General features: G+C 31.0%; 1 protein-coding gene across 1 annotated transcript in view; it reads right to left on the bottom strand.

Annotated features, from left to right (window-relative positions):
- LOC145284950 (uncharacterized) overlaps positions 1-24191 on the bottom strand; it is an 84946-nt gene that overhangs the window by 23153 nt on the left and 37602 nt on the right. The window lies entirely within an intron of this gene.

Below are 24191 nucleotides of genomic sequence, written 5' to 3'. Positions count from 1 at the left end.
TCTCTATGGTAATTAATAAATAAATTTTATTCTCTATGGAAATTAATAAATAAATTTTATTCTCTATGGTAATTAATAAATAAATTTTATTCTCTATGGTAATTAATAAATAAATTTTATTCTCTATGGTAATTAATAAATAAATTGTATTCTCTATGGTAATTAATAAATAAATTTTATTCTCTATGGTAATTAATAAATAAATTTTATTCTCTATGGTAATTAATAAATAAATTTTATTCTCTATGGTAATTAATAAATAAATTTTATTCTCTATGGTAATTAATAAATAAATTTTATTCTCTATGGTAATTAATAAATAAATTGTATTCTCTATGGTAATTAATAAATAAATTGTATTCTCTATGGTAATTAATAAATAAATTTTATTCTCTATGGTAATACATAAATAAATTGTATTCTCTATGGTAATTAATAAATAAATTTTATTCTCTATGGTAATTAATAAATAAATTTTATTCTCTATGGTAATTAATAAATGAATTTTATTCTCTATGGTAATTAATAAATAAATTGTATTCTCTATGGTAATTAATAAATAAATTTTATTCTCTATGGTAATTAATAAATAAATTTTATTCTCTATGGTAATTAATAAATAAATTTTATTCTCTATGGTAATTAATAAATAAATTGTATTCTCTATGGTAATTAATAAATAAATTGTATTCTCTATGGTAATTAATAAATAAATTTTATTCTCTATGGTAATACATAAATAAATTGTATTCTCTATGGTAATTAATAAATAAATTTTATTCTCTATGGTAATTAATAAATAAATTTTATTCTCTATGGTAATTAATAAATGAATTTTATTCTCTATGGTAATTAATAAATAAATTGTATTCTCTATGGTAATTAATAAATAAATTGTATTCTCTATGGTAATACATAAATAAATTGTATTCTCTATGGTAATTAATAAATAAATTTTATTCTGTATGGTAATTAATAAATAAATTTTATTCTCTATGGTAATTAATAAATAAATTTTATTCTCTATGGTAATTAATAAATAAATTTTATTCTCTATGGTAATTAATAAATAAATTTTATTCTCTATGGTAATTAATAAATAAATTTTATTCTCTATGGCAATTAATAAATAAATTGTATTCTCTATGGCAATTAATAAATAACTTGTATTTTCTATGGCAATTAATAAATGAATTTTATTCTCTATGGTAATTAATAAATAAATTGTATTCTCTATGGTAATTAATAAATAAATTTTATTCTTTATGGTAATTAATAAATGAATTTTATTCTCTATGGCAATTAATAAATGAATTTTATTCTCTATGGTAATTAATAAATGAATTTTATTCTCTATAGTAATTAATAAATAAATTGTGTTCCCTATGGTAATTAATAAATAAATTTTATTTTCTATGGTAATTAATAAATAAATTTTATTTTCTATGGTAATTAATTAATAAATTGTATTTTCTATGGTAATTAATAAATTTTATTCTCTATGGTAATTAATAAATGAATTTTATTCTCTATGGTAATTAATAGATAAGTTGTATTGAATATGGTAATTAATAAATAAATTGTATTCAATCTAGCAATTTATAAAGTGTATTGAATATGATAATTAATAAATTTCATACTATATAGAAATTAATAAATAAGTTGTATTCTATAACGTGATTGATAAATTGAATTCTATATGGTAATTAATAAATTTTATACTATATAGAAATTATTAAATAAGTTGTATAACGTGATTGATAAATTTTATTCTCTATGGTAATCAATAAATTAATTTATGTAATATAATGATGATGTCATTCTGTAGATGATCAGTGTAAGTGGAGACATTGATATCATCGTAGCTTGTTTTGTTAAAACTGCAAAAGTTAGCAAGGACGCGCGGCTTTGCCAGGTTGTAAAGTACGCTTAAATATGATATTTTAATTCTTGCAGATTTAATATATATTATAGAATTAATGTTCGACCAATTTTTATATATTCTAAAGTTGCGATTTAAAAATAAAAAAATATATCCATATGACTCGGGACATCAGCTTGGATCGAAACCGAAACTTATGAAATTATATAATTATAATTCCAAATGGCGTAATGGAAACATATCAGGTATTTACAGATTCTCTTCCAAATATTCAGATTTAATCATGTCAAAACGCAATTTATTTTATTTTGACGGATTGATTGTTGCTATTTCTTCTGATGAGTTAAGGGCATAATAGATTCACTGATTGATATAACAATTAAGCGATTGATTTTTGCGCTACGAAACAGATACTATCAAGAATTGTAAATGTCAACTGAATTAAAGGAATAAATTATAAGATGTTCAATGTCATGAACTTTGGAATGTAGTATTTTGTCATTTATTCACTATATAACTTGAGTTCCTTCTGCTATAATCGAAACCGAAACTTATGAAGATTTCTTGGTAGAATTATTTATTACAAGAAATGGAAGTCCATAACAATTAAACGACAGTCACTCGGATGTAAGCATGCCACACAAAATAAATAACACACGCTATCTTATTAATATATAGATTGTTAATAGTAGTAGTAGCAGCAGCAGCTGTGATATATTATTGTTATTATTATTATTTTTCCTATTTACTTGCCCCCCCCCCCCTCAGGTCGGTTTTTAATGTGGGGAAAAGCAGCTCCCCAAAAATGGGCACTCTGGATATGAACAAAATAAAAATTGCCTCAATCTAGAAGGATTTCTCCTTCATTGAGTGAGCCCAGAAACAGTGAAGTGCAGCACCAGAACAGACACTACACCTTGCTCCTAACCAAATTATCATTATTTTCGTTGTTTGTAGTAGTAGTAGTAGTAGTTGGTTTATGATGTTATTAAAAACACGAGAGAGATGTAGTTACAACCTCGTACCCAACATAGATAAGTCATTCATCTAGTACTTAGTATATCATAATATTTAGTATATCATAATATTTAGTATATCATATAATATTTAGTATATCACAGAATATAGTACTTAGTATATCATAATATTTAGTATATCATATAATATTTAGTATATCATATAATATTTAGTATATCATATAATATTTAGTGTATCATATAATATTTAGTGTATCACATAATATAGTACTTAGTATATCATAATATTTAGTATATCATATAATATTTAGTATATCATATAATATTTAGTATACCATATAATATTTAGTATATCACATAATATAGTACTTAGTATATCATAATATTTAGTATATCACATAATATAGTACTGAGTATATCATATAATATTTAGTATATCATATAATATTTAGTATATCATATAATATTTAGTATATCATAATATTTAGTATATCATATAATATTTAGTATATCATATAATATTTAGTATATCCCATAATATAGTACTTAGTATATCATAATACTTAGTATATCATATAATATTTAGTATATCATATAATATTTAGTATATCACATAATATAGTACTTAGTATATCATAATATTTAGTATATCACATAATATAGTACTTAGTATATCATAATATTTAGTATATCATATAATATTTAGTATATCACATAATATTTAGTATATCATATAATATTTAGTATATCATATAATATTTAGTATATCATATAATATTTAGTATATCATATAATATTTAGTATATCACATAATATAGTACTTAGTATATCATAATATTTAGTATATCACATAATATAGTACTTAGTATATCATAATATTTAGTATATCATATAATATTTAGTATATCATATAATATTTAGTATGTCATGTAATATTTAGTATGTCATATAATATTTAGTATATCATATAATATTTAGTATATCATATAATATTTAGTATATCATATAATATTTAGTATATCACATAATATTTAGTATATCACATAATATTTAGTATATCACATAATATAGTACTTAGTATATCATAATATTTAGTATATCATATAATATTTAGTATATCATATAATATTTAGTATATCATATAATATTTAGTATATCACATAATATAGTACTTAGTATATCATAATATTTAGTATATCATATAATATTTAGTATATCATATAATATTTAGTATATCATATAATATTTAGTATATCACATAATATAGTACTTAGTATATTATAATATTTAGTATATCACATAATATAGTACTTAGCATATCATATAATATTTAGTATATCATATAATATTTAGTATATCATAATATTTAGTATATCATATAATATTTAGTATATCATATAATATTTAGTATATCACATAATATAGTACTTAGTATATCATAATACTTAGTATATCATATAATATTTAGTATATCATATAATATTTAGTATATCATATAATATTTAGTATATCACATAATATAGTACTTAGTATATCATAATATTTAGTATATCACATAATATTTAGTATATCATATAATATTTAGTATATCATATAATATTTAGTATATCATATAATATTTAGTATATCATATAATATTTAGTATATCATATAATATTTAGTATATCACATAATATAGTACTTAGTATATCATAATATTTAGTATATCACATAATATTTAGTATATCATATAATATTTAGTATATCACATAATATAGTACTTAGTATATCATAATATTTAGTATATCACATAATATTTAGTATATCATATAATATTTAGTATATCATATAATATTTAGTATATCATATAATATTTAGTATATCATATAATATTTAGTATATCACATAATATAGTACTTAGTATATCATAATATTTAGTATATCATATAATATTTAGTATATCATATAATATTTAGTATATCACATAATATAGTACTTAGTATATCATAATATTTAGTATATCACATAATATTTAGTATATCACATAATATAGTACTTAGTATATCATAATACTTAGTATATCATATAATATTTAGTATATCACATAATATAGTACTTAGTATATCATAATATTTAGTATATCACATAATATAGTACTTAGTATATCATAATATTTAGTATATCACATAATAAAGTACTTAGTATATCATAATACTTAGTATATCATAATATTTAGTATATCATAATATAGTACTTAGTATATCATAATAAGTATATCATAATATTTAGTATATCATAATAATAACAAAGGTTTCTATTCGTTGAGAAATTCAGGAGGCATTATCTTAAAGAGTCGAGTCTGCTCGCTAGTATCCGATGCAATCCTATCGATTCTCTGTATATCCGAAACGCAAACTCCGAAAGACGTGTATTTAGACGTATTGATTACCGCTCTAATCACTGACCCGTGTCGGATATTGCTAAGTAACTTTTGTTTCCCTCTTCACACGAAACATGTATTTTTTCTGTTTTTATTCATTTGTTTTTTTTTTTGTTTTTTTTTTTGCTTTGTAGGAAACCTTATGTATTTAGAGATTTGCTCATATTTGTGAAAACGAAAAGATCTTATTTATACAAAAGCTTTCCGGCACAAATAATAATATAAAATAGAAGATAAAAACGTAAATAAAGATACATCCATTTAATCTGCGCGGTTATCGGTAGAAATGTGATTTTAAGCGTATTTGTGGCAAACTGTCACATGAACGGAGAGAGATTTACACAAATGAAAATCTTGAACGTGACAGATGAACGGAAATACTTAGTAAAAGTTGCAAGTGGCACGCTTCTGGAGGTTGAAGGTTCAATCCTTAATGCGAGCAATACGATAACTACAACTGCGAATTTCTACCCTGTTATAGCTGACGGAACAAGAGCATACTACCCCCGTGGATTAAATAAAGAATTCGGATTTAAAGTCCGTGCAGATTCCAGAGTTCTACAGATAGATTCACAAGTTAAACAATATACATCTAAAGAATGTGGGAGATTACACCGGCCGAAACGTTGTGAAAATAACGCTTAAGATCAGAACAGACCAATAAAAACTGCATTAAAAAAAAATAGCGCAACAGACCAATAAAAACGTTATTTTAAATTTAAGTGTGACAGACTAATGAATATTGTATTTAAAACATAAGCATGGCAGATCGACCAAAATGCTGCTTCAAACTTAAGCATTCTCCAAAAGTAACAGACCAACCAATAGATAGAACGTTTCATACATACTAGCAGAACCTGTGGATATTCCACAGCGGCATCTTTCATATGTAATATATTTTTGCTGGACTTTCTGTGGACGTTCAGCATGAATGGAGACCCGCGATATTATTGTAGCCCTTTCATTTTTAATATCCTTATAGGAGTGTGACATTTCTATTGTACGGACGCCCGGCACGAACGGAATCCTCATGATATAATTTTATCTTCTTTAGACAGAACAGATACTACCGTTGTATCCTAACCAGAACACCAAGAAGGTATATTTTAGTTCAACGTATGACCGAAAAGTGACATCATTTTTAAAATTTTTAATTTTGTTGTTTACATTGTTGTCTTCGGCGATCGGGAGAGAATTTTTATTAAAAGGCGATAACACACTACAAACATTAAATTAATGTCTATATCCTAATAAATTATTGTTCGTAGTTTGTTATCACCTTCTATCCTCGTTTTTAATAAATAGGATCTCTTGATCGAAAAATTTATAATCTGGAAACCGCAACACACGTACGTACGTTAAAGTTACTACTGTATTGTTATGCATATACTTGGGCGTATCTCAATCGAGATGAACCGATTAAATCAGTGTATATTTCGATGAAATTGCTATTTAAAACCGAAGTGAGACAGACAGGATGACAGACGAAGCTTCGCATTACGAAACGATGATGCAAAAAATAAAGAAAATAATGATTAAATAAAAAAAATATAAAAAAGGCGACAAACGATATAGGAAGTCAAATTTTAGGAATTTGATTATTAGTTATAATCGACCACAAATTGTGAACTGTTTTATATTTGTATCTAATATCACACACATACGCACACGTATGAGATAGGGCTGGGTTTGAGAGCATATTTGCCAACATTCGACTTCCTGTATTTTGTGATATTTATTATCTTTTACTTTATTTGTACTGCTATTTAAGATACAAATGACATGAGTTTCATACAATCTCAATCATGCCAAGACACACACACACACACATATATATATATACATATACATATATGTATATACACACACACACGCGCGCACACACACACACATATATATATATAATTATTTTTTACTATAATAATTAAATACATACAGACACTAGTGTTTCATCCTTTCGGGAATCTTGAGTGCAGGGTGTCACGATTAATACCAGTCGAACGATTTGAACCCCGCAACACGAGACATCTCTGGCTCGATTAGCGAAGACCTAATCCATTCGGCTACCATTAACCGCGTGAAATAACGTTGAATTTAAACATTTTAATTTTAAATGTTCATTTACTTATATATATATATATATATATATATATATATATATATATATGGGGGGAGGGAATCTTTGCTTTCGATTGCTGGAAGGATTCTGGCTAGACTCATTCTAAACAGAATCATCAAACATTTCATCAATGAGGTATATCCTGAGTCCCTGTGCAGTTTTTAGTCGGGTCACGGCACCATTGACATATTTTCACTCCGTCAAGTGGCAGAAAAAGTACAGGAGAGAAATCAGGAATTGTATTGGTGTTTGTTGACCAGACGAAAGCCTTTCATACTGTGAATCGTAGCGCCCTTTGGTAGGTCTTGAGAAAGCTTGGTATCCCGAGAGCATGCTAAACATGATTATTTCTTTTGATGAGGGGATGAAAACTAATGTTGTCTCTGATGACATGATGTCCGAAGCCTTCAGTGTTACACATGGAACCAAACAGGGGTATGTAATGGCACCAGTTCTCTGTGTGTTTTTCTTCTCACTTGTGCAGAAACATGCATTTAGTGACATTGACACTGATGTCAAGTTGCATTTTCGGTCATGTGGTGGATTGTTTAACCATCAACGGTTCAAAGCCAAAACTCTTTTCCGAACCGAAGTTATTCGCGATTTGCTTTTTGCCGACGATGCTGCTCTGGTGGCAATACCCTTCGAGGAAGCGCAGGCTCTTCTCGATCGCTTTTCAGTTGCATGTAGGGCCTTTGGACTGACAATAAGCATAAAAAACTTAGGTAGTACATTAGCCTTCCCCTACTCCAACGCATGTTGAAAGCGTTAGGCAAAATTCACCGGACTAGAGATTTCCCGAACGTTAACTGAAAGTGAATGGTCTTGATATAAATTACGTGAAGTCGTTTCCCTACTTCGGCAGCAAAGTTAATCATAGTGGATCCCTTGATGATGATATTGTTCACAGGATTGCTAAGGCAACCTGTGCCTTTGGAAGCCTTCGGCACTGCTTGTGGAATGAAAAGGATATCCAACTGGACACAAAAACTTTTGTTTATCGTGTTGTTTTCTCTATTCTTCTTTACGGTTCAGAGTCATGGACTCCGTACAGACATCACATTCTTCAGACGTATTGCATAAAAGCTTTCTTCGCTTGATTTGTGGCCTTACCCTCCGCGACAAGGTTTCAAATACTGAATTATTCTCAAAATGCAAAATATATGATATGGAATCATTCCACATCCAAACATAGTTGCGGTGGACTTGAGGATGCCTGATAACAGAATACCAAAAATTGTAATGTACAGTCAACCAGCAAATTGGAAAAGAAAGCCTTGGCTTATGTACAAGGACAAGTTGAAAAGTAACCTGTCTGCAGTAAACATACCATATGGGAGTCTTGAAAAAGAAGCGAGTGATCGTAAGGAATAGAGATCACGGTGTTTTGAAAGAATCCGAAAAATTCAATCTGATGGCCTAAGTTAAGGGGAAACGGAGAAAGATCAAAACGATTGGCAGCAGAACTGTTATCAGCAGCAGCCAATCCTCATGTTGCGATCTTGTCTCTTGTTGGACTGAAAAGTCATCCGACGGATAAACATAAATGAATTAAAGAATGTTGGTTGTCGGAACCTCAAACGTCGTATCGACGGGAGAGTCCATGATTATATATAAGTTAGAATGTATGTGTTAGGACACTTCAACCTATGTACTTATTTTGATCTACAGACAATTTAAATTTAAGATATACGGCACTCAGTAATGTGGAAACCTTTTTAATCAGTTTTCATCCGGAAAAACGTGTTTCTAAGGGGTCAAAATTTAAAAAAATGGTACTTGTAATCCTCGAATTTTTATCTATTTATCAACTGCGCATGTACCGCTTCTTTATATTAAGAATAAGTTGGTTTGAAAACATTTAAAGATCATGTCAAGCTGGTCTAATGGTTATCGTACTTGACTATATATATAAGGAGGATTTTGTTCTTCGACCTATAGATATTTTTCACCGACAGTACGGTATATTCACAATTTTGGAAAACACACACACACACACACACACACACACACACACACACACACACACACACACACACACACACACACACACACACACACACACACACACACACACACACACACACACACTATTTTCGCAAAACTAAGACAACGAATATAATATGAGAGAATCATATTGTGTATTTTCTCATTCGTTACAATTGTTTTATAACTATTTAGACAATTTTAAATATTATATAATTTTAAAATATTTTCAAATAGCTACTCTTCAGACGGCAAAACACACTAGTTATACATATATGAATAGACTCATAATCTTTATTTGATGAGATCAAGTAGTTGGACATACCTGTTCACCACTCTTATATTTAATTTTTATTTTTCATTTTTTCGATGGCCTTCGAATTTAATAATCACTTCATTTTCGTATTTCTACTTTTTAAATGAAATTGGAACCAATTATCTATTTTAATATTTATTTAATCTTTTGTTTGTTTTTTATTTTTATGATTATTTTTCTTCCCCGATTTATTTATCTAATTGATTTATTTCCCAAATAATAATGTACACCTTCAAATTCTAGTTTAAAATTAGACGGTCCACTATTTCCTCCTCAATCTATCATAGTTTCGTTTAAACCTTGTTTACATATTACGATCTATTAATTAATTTCGCTTAACATGTTATTTCTTAAAGAACCGTAATCAAATGGTTAATTTAAATAGTATTAATTAAAATTTATTTTCATCCCATACTGGTAATGCCAAGTATTACAATTTTTAACTTTATCTTTTCAATTCTTATTATCTAACTACTTTATTTTTTATCTTCATCTCTATTAATATCTTTACGTTCTAAGGGGGATAACTCTGTTTTGTCAATTTTCATCAATTTATCGAAATTCCATGCATTCATATTATGATATTATACTTTAGTATTCATAAATCATTTTGTTTAATTTTAAATTAATAGTTCGAACATCATCTTTATAACAATTTCAGTCCAATTTCTCAATTAGTTTTCTTCAACTTTATATTTTGATAAAATTTATTTTAATCCGTCCTAATCTGTTTATCTCCATATCTTGCAGTTACTTAATGTTAGATTTTTCATTCTTGTGTTATTGCATTTACTCGGGTGTTATTTTATTACCCATAACGATTATTAAAATTAAAATTACTTATATTTCTCAAATTTAAGTTATAATTATTTTAGTTTGTCAAGTTGATGATCTAATAATGTATTTACTTATTGTACCATTTCAAAGGGTTAGTATTAAATTTAACATTCTTTTTTCACTTACATTTCACTCTCAAAATATTCTGTACATTTCTCCTTTTCTAAATTTATTTTAATTAGGTTTTAGGCGTAATAACATATTTATTTCTATGCAGACAGTTTTGTATAACATCTAACTTTTTGTTTACAATTTCCTTTTTAGAATACATTATGTGGTATGCCTCAAGTAAACATAGATTACATCTTTTTATGTTAAAATGCTATGATAATTGATAAAAAATAACCTATATTTTCAAACCAATAAAATATGCCAAAATTTGTCTACATTCGTATATAGAGTGTCCTGGCAGGCCAGCTTTAGTTATGCCGCTTTTGGATCAATTTTTCTTAGAGTGTTTTTGCTTGGCTGTTACCCTGTTGCCTTGCTATACCACTAATATATATATATATATATATATATATATATATATATATATTATATATATATATATGTCTACGTTGGCATGATTGAGATTATATAATATGTTTATATTAAAAAGCAGTACAAATAAACGCGAGATAATAAATATCACAAAATACAGGAAGTCGAATGTTAGGAAATCGATTATAGGTTATAATCTATCACGAGGTTATAACCCTTATGTGTGTGTGTATGGGCGTGTCTCCATGTATGCGTTGATATTAGTGAACGGGTATGAAACACATACGTTCATATAATAAACAGCAATGAAATTAGCACCGACATCAATAAAAGGCTAAACGCAGCATGCAAAACGTTCAATCACAAATGACGTCAATCGCTGGACAAATACTTTTGGCGCGTTCTGCGTAGGTCTTGTGTTACAAAATGGCGTCGAATTAGATTCTGGCGCCAGTTTTGCTGTGCGCACGGCAATCGAATTGAAAATCGCGTTCCACCACATGGTGCGCCGGCGGCGCTGGCGTTTGTCTAGTTTGGACAAACTGCAAGTGTCAGACTTCTGAAAAGGAGAGTTAGGGGTTCGATTTCCTGCTGGGTTAAAATCAATAATCTTTTTTAAAACCCGCTGAGCATATATGGGCACAAACAGAATACGCATATTCACACATACCCTTTCTCTTTCTCTCTCTCTCTCTCTCTCTATATATATATATGTATGTGTGTGTGTGTGTGAATGACAGAGGAAAAATAAAAAGATGAGTTGACCATATTGTAGATTTTTGAAAGCATAAAACAGTTATCTTCATCTATGAAATTCAAACAGCGAAATAAAATCTAATAGGTTCAAGGGAAATAACTCCTTGGTTAAATGAAAACTTTCTACCGTTTTAAAATGCAGCGTGTGTGAGAGAGCTAGAGAGCTAGAGAGCTAGAGAGCTAGAGAGAGAGAGAGAGAGAGAGAGAGAGAGAGAGAGAGAGAGAGATATGAGGCACTGCTTAACTTCGAGTCTCCCTGCATTACTTAAAAGAAAATCGTCGTATTGTAGAACCAGGGACAGTAGTCGAAACAATAACATCTTTTTTATTTTTGCTTTCATTGTATAAAAAATGCAAATGCTAATTTGTTATCGAAAAGATACCAAAAAATGATTGAGGACTGCAAATTTCGAAACTCATTAGATCTACCTCTAACTACCTTTTACCCTAACCCGATCTGTGCTTTTTTATAGGTTTTCTTTACGTTTTAATTTATCGACAATCAGGACTAATTACTTACACTCTATTGGGCAGCAAATCGAAGACCAATTTTCTCTCTTTTTTCCGTCGTGTTTATAAAATTCTAAACAAGGAAACGGAAAGGAGGAAAGCCGAACAAATGAAGATCACGCGGATAACTTCGGACGGAGTCTGCTGTGGTTTCCGTAGGGAGCGGTTAGGGAATAGCTAGAGGGAGATACTAGAAACACTAAGTGAAATAAACTTGAGAGAAAAAACAAAAACGAAACCGGAAACGAAGCAGTTTTCTACAGAAAGAAAAGAAACCCACATTTCATGAATAAATTAACATGAAAAGGTGACAAATATTGGCACGGACGAACGAACTGAATCGAACACCACTTTCACTGTGATGTTTGCAAACTTCATATCCTCCTCTGTCAAGCCAATGTTTAAAAAAACTTCAAGCAATTCCAAATGATGAAGTGTTTACATTTAGTTGTTCAACAAACATTTGGCTTTCTGTTGATGTGTGTCCACCCTACGGGTAATAACGAAATATTCCACTTACTATAAAGACCGGGAGAAAATGTGTTTCGGTGTTAGAACACAAGTTATACACAAGTCTTTCACTCCTGGCAGACTGACGTATAACCACATTTTTAGTTTGCTGCATTGGCTTTTCCGTTTAATATATTTTTGGTTTCTACTAATTACAGTGTCTTTCTAGCACTTCATTTATGAGCGTCATAATATATGGCGTCCTATTACTGTACGATTAACAGAGAAAGGTAGTTTGCTTGAAGCATTACTGGTAACTACAGATATGAAGGAATATAAGAAGGGAACCGGCTGTTGGATTTGTATGACGTATGAAAAAAATGGATAAACGTATTAATGGAGACCACTAGAACAATAAGTCAAACGAGCTGGAACAAAGGACGCAGGGAATAGACCAGACAATTCTGAGGGACACGTGCCATAATAGTATTTATAAAGACGACTACGAATAACATCATTTTCTTCCCCATCCCCACTGTATCTCTTGTCTATATTTGGTTTCTAAATATATTGACAAGAGAAATAAATTATAATTTGAATAATACCCGAATGTATTAAAAAACTTACAATATTGGTATATTAACTATAAAACAAAATAGAATTGCTAACACCACATATAGAAAAATAGCTAATTTGTAGTTGAGAAGGAAAAACAAGTGGAAAGGTGAGAGGTGAAGCGTATATAACAAGTTAAAAGCGACGAATTGTTCTGTTTGTCTTTTGTTTTTTTTAATTAACTTCTTTTGCAAGCTTGCTTTTTTCATATTCAAGAAAACTAATTCGAATTGAACTAACGATTCAGTGGGTCATTCACCGGAAGCAGGTTGAACTGCCTTCTTCCCAAGGAAGTAGTTTCTAGAGAAACTCAACTTCACAGGAGGTCCGAGTTGACTATATCTGTCAGGGAAGATATCGACTATGCTTCTGCAATGAGATTGACGACCTCCTACACACAGCACCTGGTATTCCAAAGTGATAACGCATATGATACTGACCAGACTTAGCGTTGCTTAACTTCTCTGATCCAACAAGAACTAATCGGCAAATGTCAGTGCGTTATTCACGGAAAACGGTTAATTAAACTGCAGAAACACCTGTTAAGCCACACAATTGAATCACCTTCACGCAAAAAAACGAACGAAAAACATAAAAATGTTTCGTGCTTATGTTTTTGTAAACCGCATTAAAAACTATGTAAGACAAAAAAAAAAAAAAAAAAAAAAAGTACTGTAATGTATTTTTTAAAAATTTTGTTTTAGACAATTTTTTCTTCAAATTTTAAATTGTCCGCCAATAAAAAATTTTTTTTTTTTAAATTCTGTTCTGAAAACAAAAAAAATGTCTTTCCGACATTATTCTACCCCCGCCCACTTCGAGTGCTTTTCTTCTTTTTCGTATAAGTTTAAATGTTCCACAAAAGATTCTTACGCCATGTGAAAAGGCAGTTTTCTACGTGAAGGCACATTCAACAACCATCGTTTCTGTTACCGCGCGCACGTGCGTAGCGTAAACGGAAGCTGTAAAATGGCGGAAAGTTGTTCGTGGGTTCAGGGGTTAATACCATGTAAACGGTAAATTTGCCCCGGGTTTGATTATCAGATTTGTTTTCAGTGACCTCGATTACACTTAAAACAACAAATTAGAGTGGTCGGTGTTCTGTTGTAGCGTAGCCCTAAACTTACTGCTTCAGGTTTTAAGAAAAGCCCTTTATTCCTCATTCTCCCGGAACGCGTGACTTCTCGTTACGAAATGAAGTCATCCACGTCTCTAACGCGATTCTTGATCTGCGCACACGTTCTTTTTATATCTTTTTCTTTTCTTCCTCGCCGTGACGTCTCTTTGCACACAGCTCGGCTTTTGCATACATCCGACATATGGGCGACCATGTTGTTACACACACACACACACACACACACACACACACACACACACACACACACACACGATATATATATATTTCAATTAATGCACATTTACATGTATGGATATTACGATTTATGTACTGCAAGACACGCGTACATATTTACGAATTTGACGCATGCGGAAGGCGAAATAGTTCCAAACATGGTGAATCCGGTCTTATCAAACAATTCTATCTTCCACCAACAAATCGACTGCCCTTGGGTCAAATTGAACAAGTTAACCAACACAATAGCTTTTGTATTAACGCCTTATTGTATATGTCCGTGGATGCGTGTATAAATAAGGATTGGCTGTCGCCTCTTATAATTAGTCTCTCCCTTGCTCCCCACCATTTATCATTCGCGACTTTACTTTACCTTTCCCCACATATGAAAGTTGAAGTTATCCCCCCCCCATCTCTTTCTCCCTCTCTCCCTTCACCCATCTCTCTCCATCTGTGCCCACCTTCCTTCCGATTACCTTTAAATGATAAAAGTGCCATCTATTAAAAGGGCATCACTTATGGGCGATCTTTATTAACGGTTGAAATCTCGGGCAATTAGGGGTCGGAGATGTCAGCTGTAAGGAAATTATCATGGGCGCGGATGAGGCGTTCGGTGCGATATTCTTGATTTCAGGCAGATAAGTAAAATGAAATAAATATGAAATTAAATGAAATATGAAAATAAATATAAAAAAGGAAGGAAATAAGGAAGCGAACAGAAATGGAGTAGGAATTAAAAAGAACTAAACAGCTTAGCAGCAGTTGAATTTTCCCAACAAAGATTTCAATCAGCATACTATATACTTAACCTTGTATCTAGAATCTTTGTTTCAAATTTGATGAAACTTCATTACAAAACTTATTCAGAGAAAATACCTAAAGTTCAAGGTTTGAGCTTAACACGTCTTGACAGAAAATTAAAATTCTTGTGATCTTGCTTATTTTTGGTTAATAACGATAGATACAAATTAATGCAAATCAGAAATATTTACAAGACAGAATATAGAAAGAGGTAGAATACAAGGAAGTATATAGACAAATAGAAAAAGCAAAAAGTAGACAATGAATAAAAATATAGACAGATAGAAAGAAGAAAACAAAAACAGAAAGTGTGCGTCTTATGTGATGAAATCCATTAGCAATACTTATCAATTTCCTTTTATTCGCGCGCTTTTTTTTTTTTTTTTTTTTTTTCACGGATCACGAATATCCCGTCAGCAGGTGACTAACGGTTTCTTTAGTTAGACATTCATTAATCAGCGGGATTCACAGGAAACAACGGACAATTACAATGGAACTAAATGCATAAAATATATACATCGGACATAAGAAACGTACTATATATTTCAGTTTGTTCTTATCTGCTTAGCCTCACAAAATATAGCTTTTTTCTCTTTATGTTTATGGAGTTGTCTACTTAAAGATTCCGTACATAAATTTTCTTAGCCTTTTTTGGTCAAGATCAAAGTGTAGTATCTTTTCCGACAGATACTGCAAGCAAAGACCATATGTGGGGGCAACCCCACATATAAGACCTTGGTCAATGTAGGGGCAACCCTTCATACCAATTGTCACTATCCAACTCCCCTACTCCCCGGGGAGTTGGTCCCCATTTCCCCTTCACTCCTCACATTAAAAATCGGCCTTGTGCCTAATTTGCTCTGTGGGGGAGCAAATAAATACCATCTGTTCTTCAGATGATGCACTTCCATTTCTTGTTCTCTTTCGGTGGAGGAGAGATCCTTCACGACTGAGACAATTTTTATTTTTGTACCTTTTCTCCACGTTAAAAAACGACCCTGGTGTCTAACTCTGTCCCGTGGGGAGGCATAGTAAATAGGTACTTAAAGATTCCGTTTTGTATTTTTATTTTACAGAGCTGTTCGTGAATTTGCTTTTGCCCGAGAGGCACGGTGATGAGGGATTTTTTTTTATCACGGAGAATTAATTAAAATTTTTAGCCGCTTTTTTTCCTCCCAAAATAAATAAAATATAAACAAAAGATTAATTTTACTTCTTTTTTTTCTTCAGTTTCAAGTGTCCTTGCATAAGACTGACGAGTGCAATATTCAAAAGCTTTAAAATGTGTCCAGGATGCAAATGGAATATAGTAGTCAAAAAATTATCCCAAACACTCGTCTAGCCAAAACCACTATCAATAAATTCCCATACTCTTTATCTGCGCCTAAACCTTAATGTAGATTCCATGAACAAAGATTCTTTCTTAGAACTGCACGCCTGTGGAACTGTTCCGATTACCTGCTTTCCAGCTGACTACAATCTGATTGTCTTCAAGTCCAACGTAAACAAGTTATGATGACCGTCCCCCTAAGTACTCCAATTTACAAAATTCCCACTACTTATGTTCACTACGCTATAATCACATTGACTGTATACCCACTAACCCTTATCCTCGAATGCCCTCCGGACCTTGATAAGGGGGTGATTCCTGTGTAAAAAAAAAGTACAGCAGAAGTGTTCAAACGCAATTTATTTTCTTCTATTTGTGTTTTAATGGCCCCCAGACAACGCCGGGTGTTCCTGCTAGCATTTAATTCTTCTGTGGGGATATTATTAAGCTCTCTGAATTCTCTCGGGGAAGCGTTTACTTAAAGATCTGATTGATAGTAAATACGTAAATATAATTTACGAAAAATAAAAACTAGTAAATTCTTTCTTGACTGAGGCAGCATTTATTCAAATTTAAAATTCTTCCGTGCGCATAATTTTATTTCCATAACAACTAAAAATTATTCGTCAGATTTACTTGTTAGTTTGAATTTTATTTACGAAATAAAAAATCAAGCATATCGTCTCAAATTGAATATATTTCTACGCGTTTTTTTTTTTTTTTTTTGATGTTTCAAATTTTTCAAAAATGTTTTAGTTTGTCTTTTGTTTCAATCACTTTTATTTAGACAAGTATTTTCCAGCATTTCATTCCTCAACCAAATTTTACAATAATAGAAAATCCACTGTTGGAAATCTTAAAGTCTTAATATTTCAGTGCTTTTCAAGCAGTGGATTTCCTATTATTATTAACTCCTGCGTTCGACCAACGTTAACACTTATCGGACATTTAAACATGATTCAGCCTCAATTTCCACCCTCTGAGGACGTGAAAGAGTTACCTCTATAATGACACGTACAAAATTGTCTGTATTTTCTGAAAAAAAATATATAAATTTGAAAAAAAAAAAAAATCCAAAACAATTTTATTTCAATAAGTAAATGTTTATTAAAATCAATTTTGCACTCGTCTGGTTTTCGATCGTTAACTTTTAAATTTTAGCAATGTTTTATTAACCTTCTGTATCGTCGATTTTTTTTAAGCACGTGGTCGCTAATCCCTCCCCCCCCTAAAACCCTCAACTTTTTCTGTTAACTCTCCACTGTCCTAAAAAAAAATAATAAATTGAGTTAATAAAAATGGGCCACAATCACATTGATAAATTCGGTTTTTATTTAGGGGAGGAACGACTACATTTCAACAGCCTAAAAATAACCCCAAAGAACGAATTATAAAGATATTTATTGCAAATAAGTTGGCTTTCTTACTAGTTAGCTGTAATTGTAATCGATTGAAGTTTTCAATTTTGGAAGGGTATGGCTTGCTTTTGTTAATGATGAGGGTAGGTCTTCTTTGATAATTCGACAATTTACGGATCGTGCTGAAATAATGTTATCATTTAGAAAGTCATATGAGAATAACACTTTATCAAGTATTCTGTAATTTCACTTAATATTTAATGCCGTAAAATATTAAATTAAAATTTTGTTATCCATTGTTGAGATACATTTTATTTTGTGGGGATGTATGCGTTAAATTTAGTTGATTGACATTTTTTCTTGGGATGGAGGTATTTTTTTTTTAATCATCCAATGCGCGCTTGTTTTTGCTTTTTAAAAATATTAAAACAACTAAATAATTATAGGGGGATTCTATAGCTACCCCTTAAATTGCAGATTATTCTTTTATAAGGCGATTACATTTTCGTGCGTTTATCCGTTTAATACTGTTTAGTATTTCTGTAGTTTACGAACCATGCTATTTTTAGATATAATTTTCCAAGTAAATTACATTTTTAACCGTATCTTCTGTTTATTAAATTAATATGCGAAAATACATAATGGGTAAGAACCCCCCCTCCAATATTACGAATCGGTATCTAGATAATAAATTCTGTAGAAGTAGTAAATGTTTGAAGTGTTCGGCCCCCATTTATAATTGAAATAAATAAAAATAAATTGGAACACTGTTCCGCTGGTTTTGAATGTTTTAAGAGTTTTTTTTTTGTTGTTTTATGCATTTGTTATTATCACTTATTTAACCAAACACAAGTATTTTCCATCATTTGAGTTTACCCCCCCCCCAAAAAAAAACTCCAAAAATGTACTACTCTCCCCCCATCATCATTGTCGATATTTGTTCACAGGACTTCCCGCCTTTGGAACACTGGCCTGCTTCCCGATTGAATACAACGTGGTAGCCTTAAAATGAAATCCAAACAAATGCTTATGTAGCCATCCCCATAATTAATCAAATTCTACCAAATCTACATCATTAGTGATTACTATACCACCACGTTAAATTAATTAAACCTTACCCCTAAGTGGCCTTCGCCCGTTTCCCGTCGAGCCCCCAAGATTTATTAGCCTGCTCCAAACTAAATTGGACAAAGAAAATTACAGAAACGAAAACAAATGGCGATACTGTGATCAAATATACGCCCACTTTGAATACAACTTTCTCATCGATAAAAATGTGCATGTGAAATGGTAACGTCTTTAATTACCCCCCTTATATTTGAAACAAAACAAAAAGTAGAGGAACTGAATTTTATTTTAAATCTATGTATTTTTTATCAATTTTATTTAACCAAATACGATTATTTTTGTTTGTCCTTTATCCGGCATTTCGACATTTTTTGGGTTACTTAATGATGACGTACAATACTATTTCAACCGTAGTTAGTGGAAATGTATGGTTCATGCCTTTCTCAATGAGAATAGTACGTAAATGACTACGATATATTTGAGAGGGTGTTGACCTTTGTGTGGCCGATTCTATAATCGGCAATTGGATACATTGGGCGGATTACTATCCCCCCCCCCCGCATTTCAATGTGGTTATTTATACCCTAATCCATTTAAGTTTCGTTCTGAATTACAAAGGTAAATAATCGCAAGATTTATCATCTAATTCTTTGCCGCCGAAGATGAAAAGTGGCAGCCATTAACTTTGTCCTCTTTCCGATCCGATTAGAAGTCGGAGGCGTCCACGGTTCAACTGTTGCTTAATACAAAAAAAAAAAAAAAAAAAAAAAAAAAAAAAAAAAGAGACTGGAGAATTGTATCCGAGAAGCGTTTTTAATCATAAGATCCCGTGCCGTTTTCAGTTGCTTGCATCTTAATCCGGACACAGTAGCATATAAACAGGATTACTATAATTTGAAATCATCTTTTCTTAATGGTGAAGTGGTTAGAGGCGAATTAGGAATAGACGATTTTTTTAGAATCTAAAGTTTAGATAATTCATTCAATGTTTTTTGGGGGGAGGGGTTATAACGATTATAGTTTAAACGGATGAAAATGTTTATAACTGAAACATTACAGCCCAATCAACAAAGCGGTAGGCACATCCTATAGAATGCTATGTCAAACTTTAGCGTGACAGACTAACGAAGATGTCTAAGTATGACAAACACACGAAAATGTTATCTACAACAATGTGACATACTGATGGAAAGAACCTTTTATAGAAATCCTTTGATTTATCTTAAAAAATTAAAGCCAGAACCCAACACGTTGTAGCAAAGGAACATAGAACAAGTAATAACTCGGCTCTTTTGTTTGTAATAGCGTAGGCACCGTCAAAAATGGCCGAAAAAATCAAGTTGTTTAAAACGAAATTACATTTATTAAAATCCATTATTTCTGAGTAACTTTTTTTCCAGAAAGATAAAACCCTGAATTTTATCATATAGAAAACAGAATAATGTACAACTTTTTCTACTATTTTTAATTAAATTTTAAATGTTAAATTTTTCCAAAAAGTTAACAATTGACACAAAAAAAAAATAAAAAAACGTACATAAAAAGGTTTTTGAAATTTATTTGTTGTCTAAGATTTAGGATGATTTTCTATGAGAATATGCAAAAATATTATAAGTACCTAGATTTCAAATAATTCCACTTATTCATATAGGCAACCAGTTACTTCGCGTCGATCTAGAATCTAGATCGACAATGTTTACGTTTGTAGTTGATAAAAAAAGCAAACTATGGAAGACCAAACAGGCCAAAAAAAAAAAATTATTTTTCAGTGACGAAAATTTCAATGTATTATTAACGCTGAGGCTGGCCAGTACCAGATGGGTGACAATTTGTATGAGTTTGGTTTTTAATGTGTATGTGTGTGGGGACCCAGGCTCCCCAAAATGGGGGGGGGGGCAATTTAAAGCAGAATAAAAAAAAATTATTTCAGCGCGTTTGATCCACCGTAGTCGAAAGGTGGCAAACGTTTTCAAACGGGATCGAAAAAAATGCTATTTTTAACACAAAGGGCACAATATTTATCGATTTTTTTTGTGTCGATTCTTCAAAGCATGCCCTGTTTAATAATGGTCATGCATTATTCGGCTCGCTAAAAAAAAAAAAAAAAAAAATTGTTTATTTATCAAAGATTTTAAAATGGCTTTTTTCGTATAAATATTAAAAAAAACAATTTGTTTTGCTTAACTTAAATTAATTATTTTACTTAACATATTCACCGAATTTCACACTTCAAAATCAAAACTCAAAAGCGGGATAATTAAACACAATCGAAGTTCTGATATTCAGACGTCAAAATAAGGTATACAAACAATTTTTTTTTATCTATAATTCTGTCCCTTACAACAGCACAATCTGTTGTATTCAGTTTCAGATGATTATTTTAAGCATATTTGTACCCCCTCAAAACAAGGGGAGGGTTGTAAGCAATATATATATATATATATATATATATAAATATCGTTTATGAAAAATAAGTACACTGTTATAAAGTTCATACTTCTCTTAATAATCGCTGAAAATTTCGCATTGATCGGATAATCACCTCATTTTTGGTAGATTTTTAAAAAGACGGTCCGTCAAAAAGTACTTACCTGCCCCCCAGTTTTGGCGGTGCCTATAATAACATTTATTTCTGGGTATTTTTCCGAATAAACTGTGATCGTGCTCCCTTTTCTCACGTCTGTTCTCTTGAACGACCTCTCGAACGTTATCCAGTCTGTGCACACGTTCCTTTTATAGTCTTTTAAATTACGGTGATGTCATTTCGCATTTCATATGCATTTGCATACGCGCGTCCGCGCTCTGTTACAACAACACACCCAACACAACGTCTTGATATTGTGCTTTTTGATCAGGTCGTTAAAAAATGATTTCATGAACTTTTGCATTAAATTATTTTTTTTTCTTTGTATTTTGTCAAATGTTGACATAGATATTGACTAAACTCATAATCTAAACACTTTCAAAGATAGACACGCTAATTTCAAATTTAAATGCAACGATCCGTTTCATGAAATATTTCATGTTTGGGCGCATTTAGAGAATTACTGTTTAATTGGATTCTGAGTTAACTTTGCAAAGTAAAAATGACTTCGATCATTAAAAATAGAGAAATTACTTAAAATTTGTCCGTGAACAAACACACGGTAATTTCACGTACAAAATAAATAAATAAATAAAAATGAAAAGAGTAAAAAACGGATCTTGGGTTTACTTCCGGCAGCCGCGTAATTCTCGCTTCCCTTATTTTAGTTTTTTAGTTCTCACATTCCCTGTACGATTTTTCTGACAAAAAGTGGGAAATTGCTGTTTTCTTAATCAGAATCTATTCCATCTAACACTTGTCGTTAGCAAATCTTTTACCTTGAATTAGTATTTTTTAGTTTCTTACATCAAATCGCTTCATGCTGAAGCGATTTCCATAAACGAAACAATTTGAGAGCCTTTGTTCTTAGATCCGGAAGAGGATGTGCTCGTCGGTTTGTCAGTCACGCCTGAGTTTGAAATTGCATTTTAAGATCCATCTACTTCTTATGAGCGAATATACACATATCTAAGGTAATGGAAGAATCCTGAAAAACGACCTTCAGTCTGCAGTGGAATGGCGCCATAAATGGACGATAACATTTAATGCTATTAAGATTAAGCTTCTTTCTTTGAATAATTACAAAAAGGTCACCGATAGCCACGACTAATAACACCCTACCTGAGAGATCTTCCTTCAAACTCCTCGGCTCAACATTCACAAGCAATATGAACTAGAACAAATACATTGAGGACATTTCAAAGATTTCTGCAAAAAAGGTGGGTTCCCTCTAACGTGCTAGAAAATTACTCACACCTGTGAGTATCATGTACCCCTACAAAGCCAACATTCGCCCGCGCAAGGAGTACTCTTGACACATCTGCTGATATATCCACCATTAGCCTCTCTCTCGGGGTAAAAAAAGGCTTCAATCCAATAGGTTCCGCACTGTCCACTAAGCTCCAACCCTGCCCCATCACCGCAGTATTGCATGTCTGTGCCTATTTTACAAGTATTTTAATGCGATATGTTCTGATAGAACTCATCGAACTTAGAGATACCCCTGACACACCCGTTTAGCAACAAAAATCCATCCCTTCACTTTAGAGGTCGTTAGATGCCGGAAAGCTTTCTACTCTAATAGTTTCTGACTTCAGATTGCTAGACTATGAAATTGTATTGTTTCCTGCTTCTCTACCTGTAATGATATGCAGAATTTAAAATGTATTGTAAACGGACATCTTGCATCGTCCCCTGTAAACATGGCCCAACTATTACTCTTTAACGTCCAAGTGGCAATATGTTTTCTTTGGGGTGAACAAGGATAAAAAAAAATGTGATCAGCGAAATTCGGTCTTTAAATTCCATTGTTATCTGCGCTCTTTATCTTTGGTAAACATTTAATTAATTGTGTAATTGATATGTGACAAAAGAAATGAATGCTTAATACAACAATGAATAAACAAATCTTGCAATATATTAACCTAATTCATTTCTATCGTTCACAAATGAGTCACATTGTTACTATATATATATATATATATATATATATAGAGAGAGAGAGAGAGAGAGAGAGAGAGATAGTGAGAGAGAATGCTTAATTAATAAAAAAACAGACATCATTATATACTTCGATCTATTTGTTTATATAACTGGCCCTTGTTTCACCAGACAATTAATGCAACAGCTTTTAATAATAAAAGGGCTTATGAGTCGGTAATAAGTTCACAATGAGTGTGCGATTATTTTAAGTACTTCCTATTCACTTGCCCACGAACGCAATGTTAGACACAAAATTGGTTTTTAATGGGAACCTCCATTTGCCCCGATTGAGATACACTGTATTGGAACAAAAAATAACAAGCACCTCATTCTAGTAGGATTTCTCGTTTATTGATCGAGGACAAA

This window comes from Euprymna scolopes, chromosome 9, assembly GCF_053919585.1.
Source record: "Euprymna scolopes isolate OS-2025 chromosome 9, ASM5391958v1, whole genome shotgun sequence".
In the NCBI taxonomy this organism is placed as follows: Eukaryota; Metazoa; Mollusca; class Cephalopoda; order Sepiida; family Sepiolidae; genus Euprymna; species Euprymna scolopes.
Note: the sequence above shows the minus strand (reverse complement) of the source record. Positions and strands in the feature narration are given on the sequence as shown.